The sequence below is a fragment of the Carcharhinus amblyrhynchos genome, chromosome 8 (genome assembly GCF_965287045.1).
Source record: "Carcharhinus amblyrhynchos chromosome 8, sCarAmb.v2.hapA, whole genome shotgun sequence".
In the NCBI taxonomy this organism is placed as follows: Eukaryota; Metazoa; Chordata; class Chondrichthyes; order Carcharhiniformes; family Carcharhinidae; genus Carcharhinus; species Carcharhinus amblyrhynchos.
Window position 1 is genome coordinate 17,505,500 of NC_137331.1, and position 19,925 is coordinate 17,525,424.

Genomic DNA, 19,925 nt, shown 5'->3' on the forward strand with positions numbered 1-19,925 from the left:
CATTACAATGTCAGACAGTCCTTGACTAGTCTGTGGGACTGCTTTCCTAATTTGGCACGTGTCCCAGATATCAGTGAGGAGGAGTTTTCAGGGTCATCTCTGCAGGCCGGTGGTCTGTCTTATTTAGCTTTTCCATAGCAGTTTGGTACAACTGTAGCTTGCTTGGCAATGAAAGAACAAGTTGATTCTCTTGACTGTCACTGATGTAAAGTACATTTATCAAATAATAAAATCTACATGGGTAAGTGTAATAAAATTACATTGGCAAAGTCAATTAAGGACAGGAAAGCATTTTATTTAGTCTAATAAATATGTCAAGGAAATGCAGAATTATTATTTTGCATTAAGCTTATTGTTCTCTGTTGGTTTCAAAGTTACTATTTTTTGATGTGTATTATTACTAGTATAAAGTTAAACTGGTCTATGTTGCCTTGTGTATAATTACAGTTTGTTACCTGCAATTAATCATATTGTCAACTAAGGCTAGAATTAACTAATTAGAGTTGAACTGAAGTAACTTCTAAGCCAAAAAATGATCTCATTCCTGATTCTTTCACAGAATCACAAAATCATTATGGGGCAGAAGGAGGCCATTTGGCCCACTGTGCCTGCACAGACCATCCAAATGAGCATCATGACTTAATGTCATTCCCCTGCCTTTTCTCTGTATCTCTGCGCATTGTTTTTATTCAGGTAATCAACAAATACCTGCTTGAATGCCTCAATTGAACCTGCCTCCAACAAACTTCTAGGCAGTGCATTCTAGACCCACTTGTCCTATGAAAAGATTTTTCTCACATTGCATTTGCTTGTTTTCAGATCATTTTAAATCTGTGCTCTTTTGCTCTTGATATTTTTACAAGTGGGAACAGTTTCTCCCTATCTATTCTGCCAAGCCCCCTCATGATTTCAAACATCTCTATCAAATCTCTTCTTAGCCACATTTTCTCCCAGAGAACAGTCTCATCTCTCCATGATTCTATGAAGTTTCTCATTCCTGGAACTGTTCTGGTAAACCTATTCTGCACCCTTTCCAATGCGTTCAGATCTTTTCTATGGTGTGATGCACAGAATTGCACACAGTATTCCAACTGAGGTCTTGTATAAATTCAGCGTAACCTCCTTGCTCTTGTACTGTATTAACAAAGCCCAGAATACTGTATGCTTTATAAATTGCTCTCTCCACCTGCCCTGCCACCTTGAATGATCTATGCACATACACACCCAAGTCCCTCTGCTGCTGCATCCCTTTCAGAATTTTACCTCTTATTTTAGAATCATAGAATCCTACAGTGCAAAAGGAATCTGCACAGACTACAATCCCATCCAGGCCCCATTCCCACAATCCCATGCATTTACCCTAGCTAGTCCCCCTGACACTAAGGGGCAATTTGATCCAGTTTGATTTTCAAGTTTGCTGATGACACCACCGCAATGGGTCGGATCTCAAACAATAATGAGATAGAATACAGGATGAGATAGAGAATCTGGTGAACTAGTGCACCAATAATAATCTCTCCCTCAATGTCAACAAAACGAAGAGATTATCATTGACTTCAGGAAGCACAAAGGAGGACATGCCCCTGACTACATCAATGAGGAAAGGGTCGAGAGCTTCAAGTTTTTAGGTGTCCAGATCATCAACAACCTGTCCTGGTCCCCCCATACTGACACTGTAGTTAAGAAAGCCCACCAACATCTCTATTTTCTTAGAAAACTAAGGAAATTTGGCACGTTAGCTACGACTCATCAACCTTTACAGATGCACCATAGAAAGCATTCTTTCTGGTTGTATCACAGCTTGGTATGGGTCCTGCTTTGTCGAGGACCGCAAGGAACTACAAAAGGTCGTGAATGTAGCCCAATCCATCATGCAAACCAGCTTCCCATCCATTGACTCTGTCTACACTTCCTGCTGCCTCAGCTAAACAGCCAGCATAATTAAGGATTCCATGCACCCCGGACATTCCCTCTTCCACCTCTTCTGTTAGGAAAAAGATACAAAAGTCTCAGGTAACATACCAACTGACTCAAGAACAGCTTCTTCCCTGCTGCTATCAGACTTTTGAATGGACTTACCTTGCATTAAGTTGACCTTTCTCTACACCTTAACTATGACTGTAACACTACATTCTGCACTCTCTCATCTCCTTCTCTATGAATGGTATGTTTTATCTGTATAGTGTGCAAGAAACAATACTTTTCACTGTGTTAATACATGTAACAGTAATGAATCAAATCAAAAATCAAATCAAATCAAATCAAATCAATTTAGCATGGCCAGTCCACCTAATCCGAACATCTTTGGACTGTGGGAGGAAAGCGGAGCACCTGGAGGAAACTCACACAGACATGGGGAGAATGTGCAAAGTCCACACAGACAGACACCCAAGCTAGGAATCATGCCAGGACCCCAGACGCTATAAGGCAATAGTGCTAATTACTGTGCCACCCCTAAGTTATATTATTTCTCCATGTTCTTCTACTAAAATGCATCAACACACACTTTTGTTATTGAACTTCATCTGCCACTTATCTGCCCACTCCACCAATTTATCTATGTTCTTTTGAATTTCATAGAATTATAATTTCATAGAATCTGCACCGGCTCTCCAAAAGAGCACCTTTCCCACATCCACCCCCTGACCTATTCTGTAAACCTACACATTTACCGCGCTAATCTCCCTCCCTTACACATCTTTGAACACTAAGGGGCAATTTAGCATGGCCAATCCACCTAACCTGCACATTTTTGGACTGTCTTTCTGCACTGTCCTCCTCCTCATACAATATAATACTTCCAAGTTTTGTGTCATCTGCAAGCTTTGAAATTGTCCCTGCATACCAAGGTCTAAATCATTCTCAGAATTCTGTCATATGGTACAGTATCAATAAGTCAAATGGATCAGCAATTAATAGAAAAGTTGCAACATTGAAATAGACTTGTTAAAAGTATAATTTGGGCTACATATTAGGAATAAATAGGAATTATTCACAAAATCAATAGATTCATTCATATACCATACTTTGCAATCTAAGAGCAAAATCTGTTAATTCTTCTGCAAATTTATCAGATTTTAAACATTTCTCCATATATGATTATTCTCCATCACAGCTTTGGAAATAAGTGCAAATATAGCTGTTACATGAAACATTTTCACTGTTCTTAAGTATGTTTTCTAGGTGGTTGACGAACAGCATTTTACTTTCGTTCGTAGAGTCCCTGCAGAAGGAGGCCATTAGCACCATCGAGTCCCACTGACTCTCTGATATATTATCTTACTAGACCCATTCCCCCCGCTCTATCTCTGTAACCCTATGCATACACCATGACTAATTAACCTAACCTACACATCTTCTGATACTAAGGGGAAATTTAGTATGGCCAATTCACCTAATCTGCACATCTTTGGGAAGAACATGCACACTACGGAGTCAGTCATCCAAGGCCGGAATCAGGTCCCTGGCGCTGTGAGGCAACGCTGCTAGCCATTCATAGAATCTGGTAGACCAAGCCAACATTTATTGCCCATCCCTAATTGCCTTTGCCTTGTTGACAGTTTCATTTCATGATCATTTCAGAAGACTATTAAGAATCAATGACATGGCTATATGTCTGGGGTCACATATAGGCTAGGTAGTTAAGAACAGCACATTTTCTTCCTTAGAGGTCATCAGTGAACCAGATGTGTTTTTACAAAAATTTGACAGTTACTCAACTATTATTACTGATACTAGCTTTTAAGTTTCACATTTTTTAATTAACTGAATTAAAAGCTCAAGTTGTCATGGAATTTGACTCAGGTTTTCAGTTCACCAGTTCCAGGTTCTGGATTGCTAGCCCTTAACATAACCAGAATGCAATTATTCCCATGCTGCTTGTCAGGAAATTGATTCTCAGACCTTGTCACAGTGACTTACTGAATGAAAGAACTACTATGAAGAGTACTTGATCGTAACTGCTATTTCGTCTATAAAACTACCAAAAAAAATTTTCTTGTTCTGAAACAGGAATAAACAAATAGATGGGCTTTACAATGTAAATTGCATTTCTGTTACGTTTTGTTGAATAGGAGGAAGAATGCTGGGCAGTGGACAAGGTCAGAATTGGCCGACAAGCAAGGGATGCCTTGATTGCTCTTTGTTTCAGGCATGAGCAGGAGCAGAAGGTGGTGAAGTTTCCCACAAAGGGTGTAAGGTCAAGCTAATGATGTAGCGCCAACATGATCTATCCGTTTGGTTGCACGTTTTCAACGGCAGAGGGCTAAAGGAGAATGACTTGCAGTGAGGATAAAGCAATGCTTCTCTCATCCTCAGCAGTATGTCAGACCCCTGCCTAACAGAGTGCTGCCATGACGATGAATTGGTTCATCAAAGCTGGAGTAATAGTCTGAGGCACTACGGGTCTGTCTAAGTATCTGATCAGGTTTTCACATTCATCTTACACCCAAGATGGGCAGGCAGTCAGCACCTTGACCACCCTTTGGCCTCCTGCTCAGGTGAGTGGAAGTGTAAAATTGAATTTCTCTGGCCCGGATGGATGAGTGGGTGCGATTGGTTTGTTCCTCCCATGAGCGGGGTCTTGGGAAGTGGTGACTGGGGATGGAAGGGTGGTTGCCTGCAGCATGGTTTCCTTACTCTGTGAGGGAGAGACGTAGCTCAACCAGGAATGAAGCACTGGATGTGTGTGTGTGGATCTCCAAGCTTGGTGGCATAAAATAACAGATTGGAGGCTCTGAGTGATCAGAGTGATTTATTATTTGGATCTATATAAAGTCATGACCTCTCTATACCAGTACCTATTTTCACCCGTGCCAACTAGGTGCTCACTTTTTCTTAATGTTCCTCCTCTTCCACTACATCTTGGTGGTTCCCCAGGTTCTGCAGCTGAGGAGGCCTATTGACTTCCACAGCTTGTTGTCTAAGATGAACTTGGCCGGCGTCCCCTGGGGCCTAGATGTTGAGGATACTGGCCTGCTTTTGGGCAGTGTAGGTATTGCAGTGCTGCCCTCATCAATGGGTGGTGCTGGAGTGTCACTCACAGGAAAGGGGTCTCAGGCAGGCTGGATACTTTAAAGGGTCTCCTGGGTGGAAGGCCTTTGGCTGTGCAACAGATGATCCTCATCCATTTGGGTGCCCGATATGCCTGGTGTTCCTCCATGGGTTAGAGGGGCAGCTGGAGTGAGGTCCAGAAGTCCCATTGTCCTCAGGCGCAGACACTCATGGATTCCACCAGTGCCTGCACCATGCAGTTGGAGCCCTCAGTCATGAAGGTTGTGAACTGAATCATGGTGTGGATATGTCCTGGCTCAGAGTACACGTCCTGTGCCAAGGTTTCCACTGCGGATGCCAACCTTGCTATGCTGGCCTTGATACGCTGAAGTGATGACACCATCTCCTCGGACCCCTCCAGTCAGCCTTGCAACCTGAGGAGGGATGCTGTAATCCCTTGCAATTCTGCCTTTGCAGCTTCAGCAGCTCTGGGACAACTGGGCCCAGGGGCACATCATTGGGTCCAGTAGAGTGTCCAGCATCCCTTTGAGTACTAGTTCTCTGGGATGTCCCTACCTCCAATTGCTGTGGATCTTCAGCTGTGAGATGCTCACCAGTGAGTGACCCAAGACTTGGTAATCCCAACGAGGAGTGAGTATCTGTGCTGGTGCCAGGTTTGAGTACCTGCTGTGAAGCCTCTTCAGTGGTAGGGTCTGAGATGTCTCCCTCGCAGCTGCTCGAGTTCAGTGGGTCTAGGGGACATGAAGATGTTCGGCCGTGTTCGGCTGATTTACATGCAAAAGTAGGGAGATGGCATTAGTGTATTACTAATAAACGAGGGAAAGAAGAAAGGAGGGAACACTAATTACTCTCTTGAGACTTGAGAAATGACAGCATGTCTTGCGGTTTCACACATTTGTCTGCTGCCCCACTTCATTAGCACACTATCAAGTGGAGGTGGAAGGGATGTATGAGGGAGTCCAGGAAAAGGCTGCATGAGGCTGAACGAAGAAGATTGTTCATCTTCTTGCAGTAGTGCTACCTTGTCCTCTTCTACAGTGAGTTTGCGCTTTCACTTATCAAGGCTACCACTGCATCCCAGGCGTTGGTTGTGACTTTGGTGAAAGTCTTCTGGAGTGGGGTAGGATGCATCCTGATTCTGCTCCACTCGATGAAGAAGTCTGGTCAGGGCTCCCTCTGAGAATCACTTTGCAGGCTTTTTGGCTACCGTCCCCTGCAGTCACCATGGAACAAGTGCTGGAGAGCCATTTATATGCTGCTCCTCAATGGTTAATGCAATTAAGTAGAGCCATGATGGGTGAATCAGAAGGAGGACATGGTGCTGTTCTCATGGCCATAAAAGATTTTGTCAGTGAGGCTCGAGATTCGGCCAGAAATTATGCCAGAGTCGTCGGCGCGATTCACTTCATTTTTCTCGCTGGAACCAATGCTTTGCCAAATTTCGGTGAGATTGTCCCCATGTTGTCTTAATATTTCCTCTCAAGTGTTGAATCCTTTAGGAAATATTAACTATACTCTGGTACCTTGTCTGTTTGGGCTGCAGCAGCAGGTATTCACAGCTTTTGAACCATCAAAGCCAAGGCAAGCCCTGATCTTGCCGAATATCCATTTTTTTTATCAGCCGGGATGAGTGAAAAATGATCACATAACATCAGTCCGCCATTATATTGTGCTGGTAGCTACTGTCAATGAGTGAGCCTTGCTAACATGCGTGAGAAAGCTACTTGATTGTGAAGGATCAGAGTCAGATTGTATTTTTCCTCCACCTAATAATTTTGTTGTACATTGGTTAACAGAAAATGTTACATAAGTTTCCCCTTCCTGACCAGAGACCCTGGGGTGCATTGTGGTACCAACGCTGAGATAATGTAAAATAGCACAGATCACTGTGTGTTCGTTGGCTATGTGGCTAAGAAATTTTGAGAAATTTTTAATAGTTCAAAATATCTCTGCTATTTCATTTTCGGGCAGCACGATGACACAGTGGTTAGCACTGCTGCCTCACAGCGCCATGGTTCTGGCTTCAATTCCCGGCTCCGGATGTTCTGGTTTCCTCCCACTGTCCAAAGATGTGTGAGTTAGATGGATTGGCCATGCTAAATGACCCCTTAGTGTCAAGGGGACTTGGTAGGGTAAATGCATGGGGTTATGGGGATAGGGTCTGGTTGAGACTGTGGTTGGTGTAGACTTGATGGCCTGAATCTTTCTGCACTGTATGATTCTATGATCTCAAATCGTAGGTCATGTACATTAAATTGGTCAGTGATACTACAGTGGTTTCTATCATTTTGATTGTACAGTTTTGCAAATTGTATGTTATTACATTGCCCACATTAAATTTAGGTAAATGGGTTTGATACTATCTTTAGGAATGAAGAAATGTTTCAAAAATTCCTGTTTGCCAAAACCTTTTTTATTTTTGGAATATATAACATTAGTATCATAATATATATTACAGATTAATAATATTGTGATAATGGCAATGTAAAATGCAGTTTATGACAGCCAGTACAAGATTGGCTGTCAAACAAGATGAAGCCAATCAGCAGGAGTGAGAAAGATCATGTAAACTAAAAAAAGTGGTTTTACTGTGTGTTAAAAAGGATTGAGGAGAACAAAATAAAATCTTTTCAGACCAGTTGTTGTTAGAGCTGCAAGCCATGCAAAAAGGTATTTAAACATCATTTCTAGGACTCTGAAGAATCTCTCCACTGTACACGAGACAAGTAGGTAACATGCCAATGTGGTAAAAGGCTTCAGAAGTCAGGAAGCAACAAATAACTATAGAAACATTATAGAACAAAAGACAGCCATTCGGCCCATCTTGCCAGCCCAAGGACACCTACATTCCCTTTCTAATCCCACCTTCCTGCACTGGGCCCATAGCCCTGTAGCTTACAGTAATTAAGGTTAAGATCAGGTACTTTTTAAAAGAGTTTAGGATCTCTGCCTCCATCACCAATCTAAGCAGTGAATTCCAGACACCCTCTGCATAAAAAAAGTTCTTCCTCATGTCCCCTCTACACCTTCTGCCACTTATCTTGAATCAGTGTCCCCTGATTTTAGAATTCTTTGCCAAGGGAAACAATTTTACCCTCTGCACTATGTCTCTTCCCCTCATAATTTTGTGCACCTCAGTCAAGTCACCCTTCAGCCTTCTTTTTCCAAGGAAAATAACCCCAATCTATCCAACCTCTCCTCATAGCTACGCTTTACTATCCCTGGCAACATTCTTGTAAACCTCCTCTGCACTCTCAAGAACAATGACATCCTTTCTGTAATGACCAGACTTCAGACAACACTTGAGTTGGGGCCTCACTAGTGTTTTATATAATTGCAACATTATATCCTTACTTTTATATTCTATAACTCTTGCCAGTGAAGGAGACAATTTCATATAGGCTTCTTTACACCTTTAAAATGACTTGAAATGCAGTCTTTAGAGACCTGTATACTTGTACACCAAGATATCTCACTTCACCTACTCCTCTTAGTATTTTCCCATTTATTGTGTATTCACTTCTAACTGTTTGACCTTCCTAAAGGTATGACCTCATACTCTCTCTCTTAAAATCCATCTGCCAGTTTACTGCCCACTCCACCAACCTGTCAATATTGTGTTACAGATTATATCTATCCTCTACACTATCCACTATTCATGCTTTCTGTTGTCTGCAAATTTCCCAATCGTGCTCCCCATGTTCATGTCCAAATCGTTAATATATAACACAAACACCAAGGATCCCAACACCGAATCCTGTGGAACACCACTTGAAACAACTTTTCATTCACAAGGGCATTCATTGACCATTATCCTTTGTTTCCTGTTACTAAGCCAACTGAAGGGTCTGTTTATTTCTTCAGAATAAGCTTGAGCACGACTGATCTGAAGTAAATATTCCTTTCTTTAAACATTGTTTTATAAGCATTTTACAGAAAGTGAAATAACGGTTAGGACAAAATAATTGCGAGAAATAACTGAGAGAAAGTGAGACACCTTGAAGTCCATGTCCAGAGATCACTGAAGGTAGCTGGACAGTTGATAAGGTGGTAAAGAAGGCATGTGGAATTTTTTTCTTTGTTAGCCAAGGCAGAGAGTATAAGGGTAGGGGGGCAATACCAGAGCTGTAGAAAACACTAGTGAGGCCAAAACATGTTACTGTGTGTATTTCTGGTCACCTCATTACAGAAGGAATAATTACACTAGAGAGGATACAGGAGAGATTTATTAGGATATTGCTAGTACTGGAAATTTATAGCTATGCAGAAAGATTGGATAGGCTTGGGGTGTTTTCCTTGGAATGGAGGCAGTGAGTGGTGATTTGATTGAGGCAAGCAAGGTTGTGAGCAGTCCAGATGGAGTGAATGGGAATGACCAGGGGGGCATAGATTGAAAGTGATTGGTAGAAGGATTTGAGGGGAGATGAGGAGAAGGTTCTTCATCCAGAATGTGGTAGAGGTCTACTGCCTGAAAGGTAGTAGATGCAGAAACCCTCAACCCATTTCAAAGGTGTCTGGAGATGCACCTGAAATCCCATAACTCGGACCCTGGATCTAGTGTTGGAAAATGGAATTAATAGCGGGAATTGGTTTTGTTTCTCATCTGCCATAAACGTGGGCAGAGTGGCCTGCCTGCTTCTCTGCTATAAATGATTCTGTTTTTTATATTTTTTATTAATACCTGAAAAGGAGGAATGTGCAGGGATGTGGGGAGAGGGCAGAGGAGTACACAAATTGCTCCTTTGGAGCGCCGGTAGAGACGTATTAGGCCAAATGGCCACCTTTTTTGCTATAACAATTCTGTGATAGTGTGCATCCCCATCCAGTCAACTTCAGTATAGCCAACCTCTTTATCAATTTTCAGCCCATCCAGTGTCTCAACTGTCTCCAATTTCACTGTAACTCCAGCAGTATCTTCTTCGCTGTGAAGGACAAGTGTCAAGTGCTCATTTAGCATCTCAGCAACGCCTTCTTCCGGCAAACATCGATTACCAGTCTTTGAGCAGCTTCACCTCTCCTTCTCTTACTGTTTTTATGCCTGTAGGAGACATTTGGATTCCCTTTTACGTTAACTACTGTTTTCTTCTTGTGCTCTGTTTGCCTATTTCCTTTTCACTTCCCCTCTGAGCTTTCTGTATTCAGCTTTGATTTCACTGCCAATGATCCACAGGCATGAGCTCCAAACAGGTACCCACATGATCAGGAACGAGTAATGCAACCTGAAAGATTTCAAATTAAATCCAATTTAAAACATAATTTAAATCCACAACATAATATTGATTTCCTGATAGATCTGCTGAGAAAAGATTGTACCACAGTAGCCAAATTATAATTTAGGAGTAAAAAAATGTGGGTATTTTGTTCTAGCAACCTGCATAATGTATTATTTTCAATATAAGCAGGAAATGTTCAATATACTCAACAGTTCTGGAAGCACCAGTAAAGAGAAATGGAGTTAACATTTCCGATTAATAACGTTTATATATATTCCTGCTTCTTGATGCAGATTGTAGTAAAATGAAGTAACTGATGTCAGTAATAAAATAATATAGCCGCATTAATTCTCTGCTAGATTATCTTCAAAAGCTGAGGACTCCTGAATAAACTTGTTTGTGCAACTTCATTTAGAATTTTAGATGTTTGCTGAATAAAGAGGAAATAGCGACCTCTTGTGGTATTCTAAAGATATGTAATTCACAACCAATGGTTTTACAGTGTTTTCCATTTAAAGATTGTGGGTGAAATCTTACCAAAAAATGACAGGGTGTTGGTTCCGGTGTCGATAATGGAGTGTTTCCCACCGACAGTGCCGGCATATTTTTGGGCCGCGTCTAACGTCTCGTTATTATTTTTATTTCCGTATGTTTCACATCGTTCCAGTGGCGTGTTCCCTCTGATTGGCTTGCCATGTAAAGACTTAACTGTTGCAGTCACTGGGGAGTGGAACGTGAACGACTCCCCAGCCCTTGTCCCACAACGACTGCAGAGGATGGCAGCCATGAAGCCAGTACTGGGCTTCACAGACTGCTGCTGGAGTGACACAGAGGCGGGAAATCCTATATCCAAGCTGGAGGAGACAGCCGTCCAGCACCCCCCCTGTCTGGGATGCAGTGGCAGCCCTGGTCAGTGCCAGTGCGTCACAGGAGAGGATGGGGCAGCAGTGTCGGGAGAAGATGAATGATCCTTTTTGCTCAACCAGGTTAAGTGAACCATCTTCAGTCTCCCCCTCACACACCCCTTGCACCCCCAACTGTTTCTGTCACTCAGCCACCTTGGCCCCTGGCAACACCAGGCACCAGGACACCCCCTCCCTCCCACAATCACCATGTTCCCCCATAGCATAGCTGCTATGCTTTGCATACTCCAGCTCCCACCCAAGCCCCACAATTGATACACCTCTTCACCACCTTAAATGTTCTCTTGCCTATCTGCGTTCCCCCTATCCATGTCATTGCCAGACAGACGACAGCACAACAGATATAAGTGGGTGCAGCCAGCTGGAGTCATGCCCAAGTTGTAAACTTTCATGCCGTTTGAGGAGTAGGTCCTCAGGCTGGCTGGGGAGGAGGAAGTGCTGTCTGTGCTGCAAGTGAAGTGGGCGCAGCAAAGAAATGCGAAAATCCTCATCACATATTAATTCCTCAAGTCTGAAGTGAATAATCTATGTTCCCTCCATACCACCCGTTTTGCACTGTTATCATGTCCCTTCTCTTGCAGGCCAGCCATTAGTACAGCTCAGACCATCCTCTTGCCCCCTCGAACTAGCAGACTCCAGCACTGCAGAGGGGTACTTCTCCAACCCCATGGTCACAGCTGTCACCCACACCCGGCAGTAGCGCAGACACTCATACTTCAGTGAGTCCAATGATAGACTACTGGGTCATTCACTGGTGAGCACCTTGCAGCTGACGATCCACAGCAGGCGGAGGCAGGAACTTCCTAGGGAACTGGCACTTGGCGGAATCCCAGAGCCTCGGACTCTGCTGAGTCCTTGCTGATGATGTGCCCCTTGGCCCAGTCAGCTGCAAAGGCAGAGTCATGAGTCTCAGGAAGGGATGAAGGCCCATTGCCTTCTATCCAAGGAGATGGTGCGTCTCATCCCAGTGGAGTGTGAGAGTAACAGTGCTAAGTCCCTCCCACCCTCTTGCCAGCCCCCACTAAGGAAGGGCACTCCCCCACAGCAATATGGACAGGAACCCAGGAAATAGAACACAGGAAGTGCTGCCTACAACCAGCCTTCACAACCTCTTTAGAGCAAGGGGCACCCGACGTGCCTGCAACTGACCTCTCCTGACGCCTGTCCCTGAAATGACAATTCTTGGACCATCCCGCTGGACCCGAGTTGAATTTATCTGTGTCCTCCAAGTCCTCTCAGGTACTGTCTGAGCAGTGAGCACCCTGGAGGGTGGTGGCTGCCTGAACACTCACCTCTGAAATCCCCCTCAGAGGTGAAGGCGCCAGGTTCACACTGATGTATACCTGTTCTAAATGGCACCAACATGATGTCATGCTGGCACCCGCTAACTATCCAGTGAGGGGGGCAGGTGTCCCAGAGAGAATGCTTGCTTAGGACATGCTAATGTATTAAAATGAGCTTTCCCTGACCCCAAGGCATATTTCAGACCACTCCACCAGCAAGGGGCCAGGAAGATTGGAACTAGGAAACTCGCCAATGTGAATTGGACTCTCCAGATTTGGAGCACATGCCACCATTCCCGCAGATGGGAAGTGCGGGCTCTGAATCGCTTTATATCCTTCCCTTATCATTACCCTTCATATCTGGATGGCATGGTGGCACAGTGGTTAGCACTGCTGCCTCACAGTGCCAGGGACCCAGGTTTGATTCCTGGTATGGGTTACTGTCTGTGCAGAGTCCGCACATTCTTCCTGTGTCTGCGAGGGTTTCCTCTGGGTGCGCTGGCTTCCTCCCACAGACAGAAAGATGTGCTGCTTAGGTGCATTGGCCATGCTAAATTCTCCCTCAGTGTACCCGAGCAGGTGCCAGAGTGTGGCGACTAGGGGATTTTCACAGTAACTTCATTGCGGTGTTATGTAAGCCTTCTTGTGACACTAATAAATAAATTTTAAATTTCCTTTTACAAACGCAGTAATAGCCAGCAAAAAGCAGCTTTAAGATATTATCTTCTGACCATCAAGCTGTTTCTTTCAGTTTCACTCCCATTGGTGACATTTGTTGGAAGAATGCTTGTGCTTTTGTGTTTTTTTTGGCTAAGATTAAACATCAGATCAAGCCCAAGACAGGGTGCAATACCTTCTCTTGTTAGCTTGGATCTTGTTTGTCTCTCCTGTAGGGACCATGAAGTGGATTCAATTGGATTTTGAATTTAGTTTTTGAAGCAAGCAAGGAATGGATTTGGGTTTGATTGGTGCATTCTGAGCATTGGCTTTGTAACTTCAAGGATGGAGTAAAATATGTAAAAATAAAGATAGTGCTTTGTCTTACACACATACCAGCTAAAACACAACTTTCTCCTTTGGGTTATATTTCACAAATAAATTATTTACAATCTGTGTACTCCAGTGAATATTGCTCACCCAGCTTGGCATTATATTTTCTCCCTCCTTTGATTTCCTCTACCTTTCTCTTTAAGGAGATGTGTGTCAGTATAAAGCTGTACAGGTGCCTCACAACGTTCCAGTTTCTTGCTGAAGTTGCCATTTGATGAACCCTGGGATTAAGAATCTTTGTGCCATTCTCACATAGGGACCCCCATAGATGTGCCTCCTTTCCACCCAGCAATGTAAAAGTCTGGCTGCAGCAAAGGTGATCAGGAACCTGGCCTCTTTTCTTTCTTCTACTTCCTACCCTCCACTAATCCAAAAACCATCAGTTGCCCTCGCCTTGCTGTCTTGAGTCAGCACAGGCCACTGTCAGCAAAGGTTCAAAGCAGTTTATGATGGAAATAGATAACTCAACAGGCCATAGAGGCAGAGATTAGGGAATTAAAACAAAAACTACTAGGCAGGCTGCATCAATGGAGAGGAATAGAACTGATGTTTCAGGTCAAGTGATCTTTCATCAAACTCAGAAAGCTGAAAGGAAATATAATAGGATTTCAGCTTGTGGAAGGGGCAGGAAGCATTAAAGAGAAGTCCTGTGATTGGGTGGAAGGTAGGAGGGATTAAGTGACAAAGGATTTCATGGTGCAAAAGCCAAAGAGAGAGGTAATGGATTTAATAAAGAAACAGAAATGTATCCAGATGATGCATGGATGGCTATGGAGCAGCCATCTGAGTGCAACATGAAGGATAAGGAAAGAAACGAGACAAGATTGAAGCAACAAAAAGAAATATAAAACAAAATGGAAGATGGAGGCAGAGGTTATCATCTGAATTGTTGAACTCAATGTTGAGCCCAGAAGGCTGTAGTGTGCCAAGTCGAAAAATAAGATGCTGTTTCTTGAACTTGCATTGGGCTTCATTGGAATGCTGTTTTAGATGAAAAATGTCAGAAAAGAGCAGGTGGCGAATTAAAATGAAAGTGGCAAAGGCAAAACTTAGGGTGATGCTTGCTGACTAAATGGAGGATGAAACAAATCAGTCACCCAGTCTGCGTTTGGCTGCACTTGGACTATAGTATTGCCACACTACCAGCAGGATGTGGAGGCTTTGGAGAGGGTAGAGAAAAGATTTACCAGGATGTTGCCTGGTATGAAGGACATCAGCTATGAGGAGAGGTTGGAGAAACTTTGTTTGTTCTCACTGGAACAGCGGAGATTGAGGGGTGACCTCATAGAAGATTATGAGGGGCATGGACAGAGTGGTTAGTCAGAAGCTTTTTCCCAGGGTGGAAGAATCAATTACTAGGGGGCATTGGTTTAAGGTGCGAGAGGCAATGTTTAAAGGAGATGCATGAGGCAAATTTTTTACACAGAGGGTGGTGGGTGCCTGGAACTCGCTGCTGGGGGAGGTAGTGGAAGGGGATACGGCAGTGACTTTTAAGGGGCATCTTGACAAATACATCAATAGGATGGAAATGAAGGGATATGGTCCCCAGAAGGGTAGGGGGTTTTAGATAAGTTGGGCATCATGGTCGGTGCAGGCTTGGAGGGCCGAAGGCCTGTTCCTGTGCTGTAATTTTTTTTGTTCTTTGTTCTAAATGACTTAGTGCCATTCCCTTGCCCTTTTCTCATAACCCTGCACTTTGTTTCTATTCATATAATCATTGAATGCCCTCTTGAATGCTTTAGTTGAACCTGCCTCCACTACACTTCCAGGCAGTGCACTGCAAACTCGAACCACTCGCTGTTTTTTTTCTCACATCATATTTGCATCTTTTTCAAATCACTTTATATCCGTGCCCTCTGGTTCAAGTGGGAGCAGTGTCTCTATCTACTCTGTCCTGCCCCTCATGATTTTGAACATTTCCATCAAAACTCCTCCTAGTTTCCTTGTCTCCAAGGAGAACTGTCCCAACTTCTTCACTATATCTTCATAACTGAAGTTCCTCATCCCTGGAGCCATTTGTGTAAACCTCTCCTGCACTCTTCAATGTGTTCACATTGGCCCCGGTAGTACAGGGCCCAGAACTATACACAATATTCCAGCTGAGGGCTGTCTAACAAATGTCTTGTATAAATTCAGATAACCTCCTTGCACTTGTATCAGAGAATCATGGAATCCCAACAGTGCAGAAGGAAGCCATTCAGCCCGTCAAATCTGCACTGGTAACAATTCCATCCAGGCTCTCTCCCCATAACCCCATTTATTTAAAAGCAAATTACTGCAGATGGTAGAACCTAAAACCAAAAGAGAAAATGCTGGAAAATCTCAGCAGGTCTGGCAGCATCTATAAGGAGAGAAAAGAGCTGACGTTTCAAATCCAGATGACACTTTGTCAAAGCTGAACCCCACTTATTTACCTTGCTAATCACCTTGACACTAAGAGGCAATTTAGCACCTAACCCACACATCTTTGGAGTGTGGGAGGAAACTAGAGCACCCAGAGGAAACCCACAGAGACACAGGGAGAATGTGCAAACTCCACCCAGACAGAATTGAACCTAGGTCTCTGGCGCTGTGAGGCAGCATTGCACCACCGTGCTGTTTCCTAATTCGATGTCCCATTAATAAAACTCAGAATACTATATAACAGTCCGAGTACCTTTAATGATCAGTATGCATATCATAGAATCCCTACAATGCAGAAGCAGGCCATTCAGCCCATAAGGCCTTTGCTGACAACATTCCTACAAAGCCCAACCCCGTAACCTCATGTATTGTCCTGACAATTCCCCTGACACTAAGGGACAGTTTGGTATGGACATTCAGCTTAACCTGTATATCTTTGGAGTGCGGGAGGAAACCAGAGCACCTGGAGAAAATCCACGCAGACACAGGAAAATGTGCAAACTCAACAGAGTGACTTGAGATTGGAATTGAACCTGAGTTCCTGAAGCTGTGAGGCAAAAGTGCTAACCACTGTGCTGCCATGCCATGCAGATCCCTCTGCTCATGTAGCCACTTAAAAATTTTGCCTTTTATTTTATGCCTCAAATTTCTTCTCAGGGTTATTGATCATTGAAATTCACTCCCCTAGAGAGCCATGGAGGCTGTGTTATTGAGTACATTCAAGACTGAGTTGGATAGATTTTTGATCGACAAGGGAATCAAAAGTTAAGGCATACAGACAGGCAAGTGGAGTGGAGACCATGTTCAATCAGCTATGATCTCATAGCTCAAAGGGCTGAATGACTTAGAACGAAGAACAAAAACAGCCTGGGAAACAGGCCGTTCGGCCCAAAGAGCCTGCGCCGCCATTTTAACATTACCAGTACCCCCCTCCACCCATGACCCTTATCTATTGTTTTATGGCAACCCACATTGAGGGAAACTAATTTAGGGACAATTTATTACCTCCGGTCAGCCTAAGAGCACATCTTTGGGGTGTGGGAGGAAACCGGAGCACCCGGAGAAAACCCACGTAAGCACGGGGAGAATGCGCAAACTCCCACAGACACTGGCCCAAATCCATGTGTCTGCACAGCAAACAGTGATAGTCACTGAGCTGTGGTGTTGCCCAGCATCTGGTCCAGTTTAAGCACACACTAACGACATGAAGCACTAGGCTACTCTCAAACATTCAAGAGCAGCCTAAGTACGACCCATCGCATGTATGCCCCTCGTTGGACAACAAGGTGGCCCGACTTAAAACCTGTGAATTAAAAGAGAAAAACATTATTATCATACCACGTCCTTTTACATTACCAGGGATGTCCCAATGCTAATGAACCTTATTTAAAGCAATCTACTTATATCCTTCCATCTCCAACCCACTCATGTGCCTGTCTAAGTTACTCTTAAACAACTCCAGCGTGCCTGCCTCCACCACCTTACTTGACAGAGCATTCCATACCCCCACTACCCTCTGTGTGAAAAACCTCCCTCTAATATCTGTGTTATACCTCTCCCCTCTCACCTTAAGCCCGTGGCCCCTTGTACTGTGTCTCTCTAACATAGAAAATAGCTTACCTCTGTTTATCTATACCCTTCATAATCTTATATACCTCTATTAGATCCCTCCTCAGTTGCCGTCTTTCAAGGGAAAACAGCCCCTATTTGCTCAATCTTTCCTCATAACCCAGTCCTCCCATACCAGGCAACATCCTGGTAAACCTCCTCTGCACTCTCTCCAGTGTCTCCACGTCCTTCAGGTAGTAAGGTGACCAGAACTGGACGCAGTCCTCTAAATGCGGCCTAACCAATTTTCTATTGAAAAAAGCTGAAATAAATAAAAATAGCTGAATAAACTAGGCTTGTACTCGTTAGAGTTTAGAAGAATGAGGGGAGATCTCATTGAGACGTATAAGATGATGAATGGGATGGATAGGATAGAGGCGGAGAGACTCTTCCCGCTCAAAAAAGACAGTAGGACTAGGGGGCACAGCCTCAAGATAAAGGGGAGGCGGTTTAGAACGGAGTTGAGGAGGAACTTCTTCACTCAAAGGGTGGTGAATCTCTGGAATTCTCTGCCCGTTGAGGTGATGGAGGCTGCCTCGCTAAATATTTTTAAGAAGCGGGTTGATGGGTTCTTGATAAGCGAGGGGATTAAGGGTTATGGGGAGAGGGCGGGAAAGTGGAACTGAGCCACGACAGATCAGCCATGATCTTATTGAATGGCGGGGCAGGCTTGAAGGGCTAGATGGCCTACTCCTGCTCCTATTTCTTATGTTCTTATGTTCTATACAATGCAACATTAGACTCCAGCTCTTATATTCTATACCCCTTCCTATAAAGGCTAACATACCATAGGCTTTCTTCACAACCTTCTCCACTTGTACTGCCACCTTCAAAGACTTGTGCACTTGCACCCCCAGGTCTCACTGCATTTCTATACTCTTTATAGGCTTACCCTTTATCATACAACTTCCCCCTACATTATTCCAGCCAAAATGCATCACCTCACATTTATCCGGATTAAACTCCATTTGCCATATATCTACCCAATATACCAGCCTATCAATATCCCGTTTTATTGCCAGACACTGCTCCTCACTGTCTGCCAATCCAGCCAGCTTGGTGTCATCAGCAAATTTGCTGATCACACCACTTACTCCCTCTTCCAAGTCATTTATATATACTACAAAGAGAAGAGGTCCCAGTACTGAGCCCTGCGACACACCACTAGTGACAGACCTCCAGCTAGAAAAGGACCCCTCTACTACTACTCTGTCTCCTCTTAGCAAGCCAGTTCTCAACCCATCTAGATACCTGGCCTTGTATCCCATGAGCCTTAATCTTTTCAACCAACCTACCATGAGGGACTTCATCAAACGCCTTACTGAAATCCATATAGACAACATCAACGGCTCGTCCTTCGTCGTTTTTGTCACCTCCTCGAAAAATTCTACCAGATTTGTAAGGCAAGACTTCCCCTTTTCAAAGCCATGCTGCGTATCCTTAATCAGATCGCAACGCTCTAAGTGCTCATACATCCTATCCCTAAGAATCCTCTCCATCAACTTGCCTACCACTGACGTCAAACTCACCAGCCTATAGTTACCCGGGTTATCCCTCCTACCCTTTTTAAACAACGGTACCACGTTCGCTATCCTGCAGTCCTCTGGGACCTCACCTGTGTCCAAAGAAGAGACAAAGATTTGCGTCAGAGGCCCAGCAATTTCATCTCTCGCCTCCCTAAGCAGCCTAGGATAAATGCCATCGGGCCCTGGAGATTTATCAGTTTTAATGCTATCTAAAAGCCTAACACTTCTTCCCTCGTAATCGATAGTTCCTCCAATTGGTCTACAGCTCCCTCAAAGACCGTACCAGACATCAAGCCCCTCTCCTTCGTGAATACTGACGCAAAGTATTCATTCAGGATCTCCCCCATTCCCTCGGACTCGAAGCACAATTCCCCTCGTCTGTCCCTGAGGGGACCGATTTTTCCCCTAGCCACCCTTTTGTTCCTAACATAGGAGTAAAATGCCTTTGGATTTTCCTTAATCCTACCTGCCAAAGCCATTTCATGCCCCCTTTTTTGCCCTCCTGACTCCCCTTTTGAAATCCCTCCTACTCTCTCTGTACTCCTCCAACACTCTCCCTGTTCCCAGTTGCTTAGACCTAACAAATGCCTCTCGTTTCTTCCTGACCAGGTCCTCAATATCTCTAGTAATCCACGGCTCTCTAATCCTACCTTTCCCATCCTTCCTCTTAACCGGCACATGCCTTTCCTGCACCCACTTCAGTATTCCCTTGAAAGACTCCCACATACCTAACGTGGACTTGCCCTCCAACAGCCTTCTATTTCTTATGTTCTTTGGCATCAATATTATCTTGAGGAGACATTGAACAAATAACTTTAAGGAGATGAAATTAAAAATAACAGTTTTGTTTAAATTGATTCAGCTTGTTGGTTATGTGGAAAAATAAATCTTCACCCATTTTCCAAC

The 19,925-nt window shown here is 43.9% G+C and overlaps 1 protein-coding gene across 1 annotated transcript in view; it reads left to right on the forward strand.

The window, feature by feature from the left end:
• Window positions 1-19,925, forward strand: part of LOC145346455 (uncharacterized) — a 176,480-nt gene that overhangs the window by 100,578 nt on the left and 55,977 nt on the right. The window lies entirely within an intron of this gene.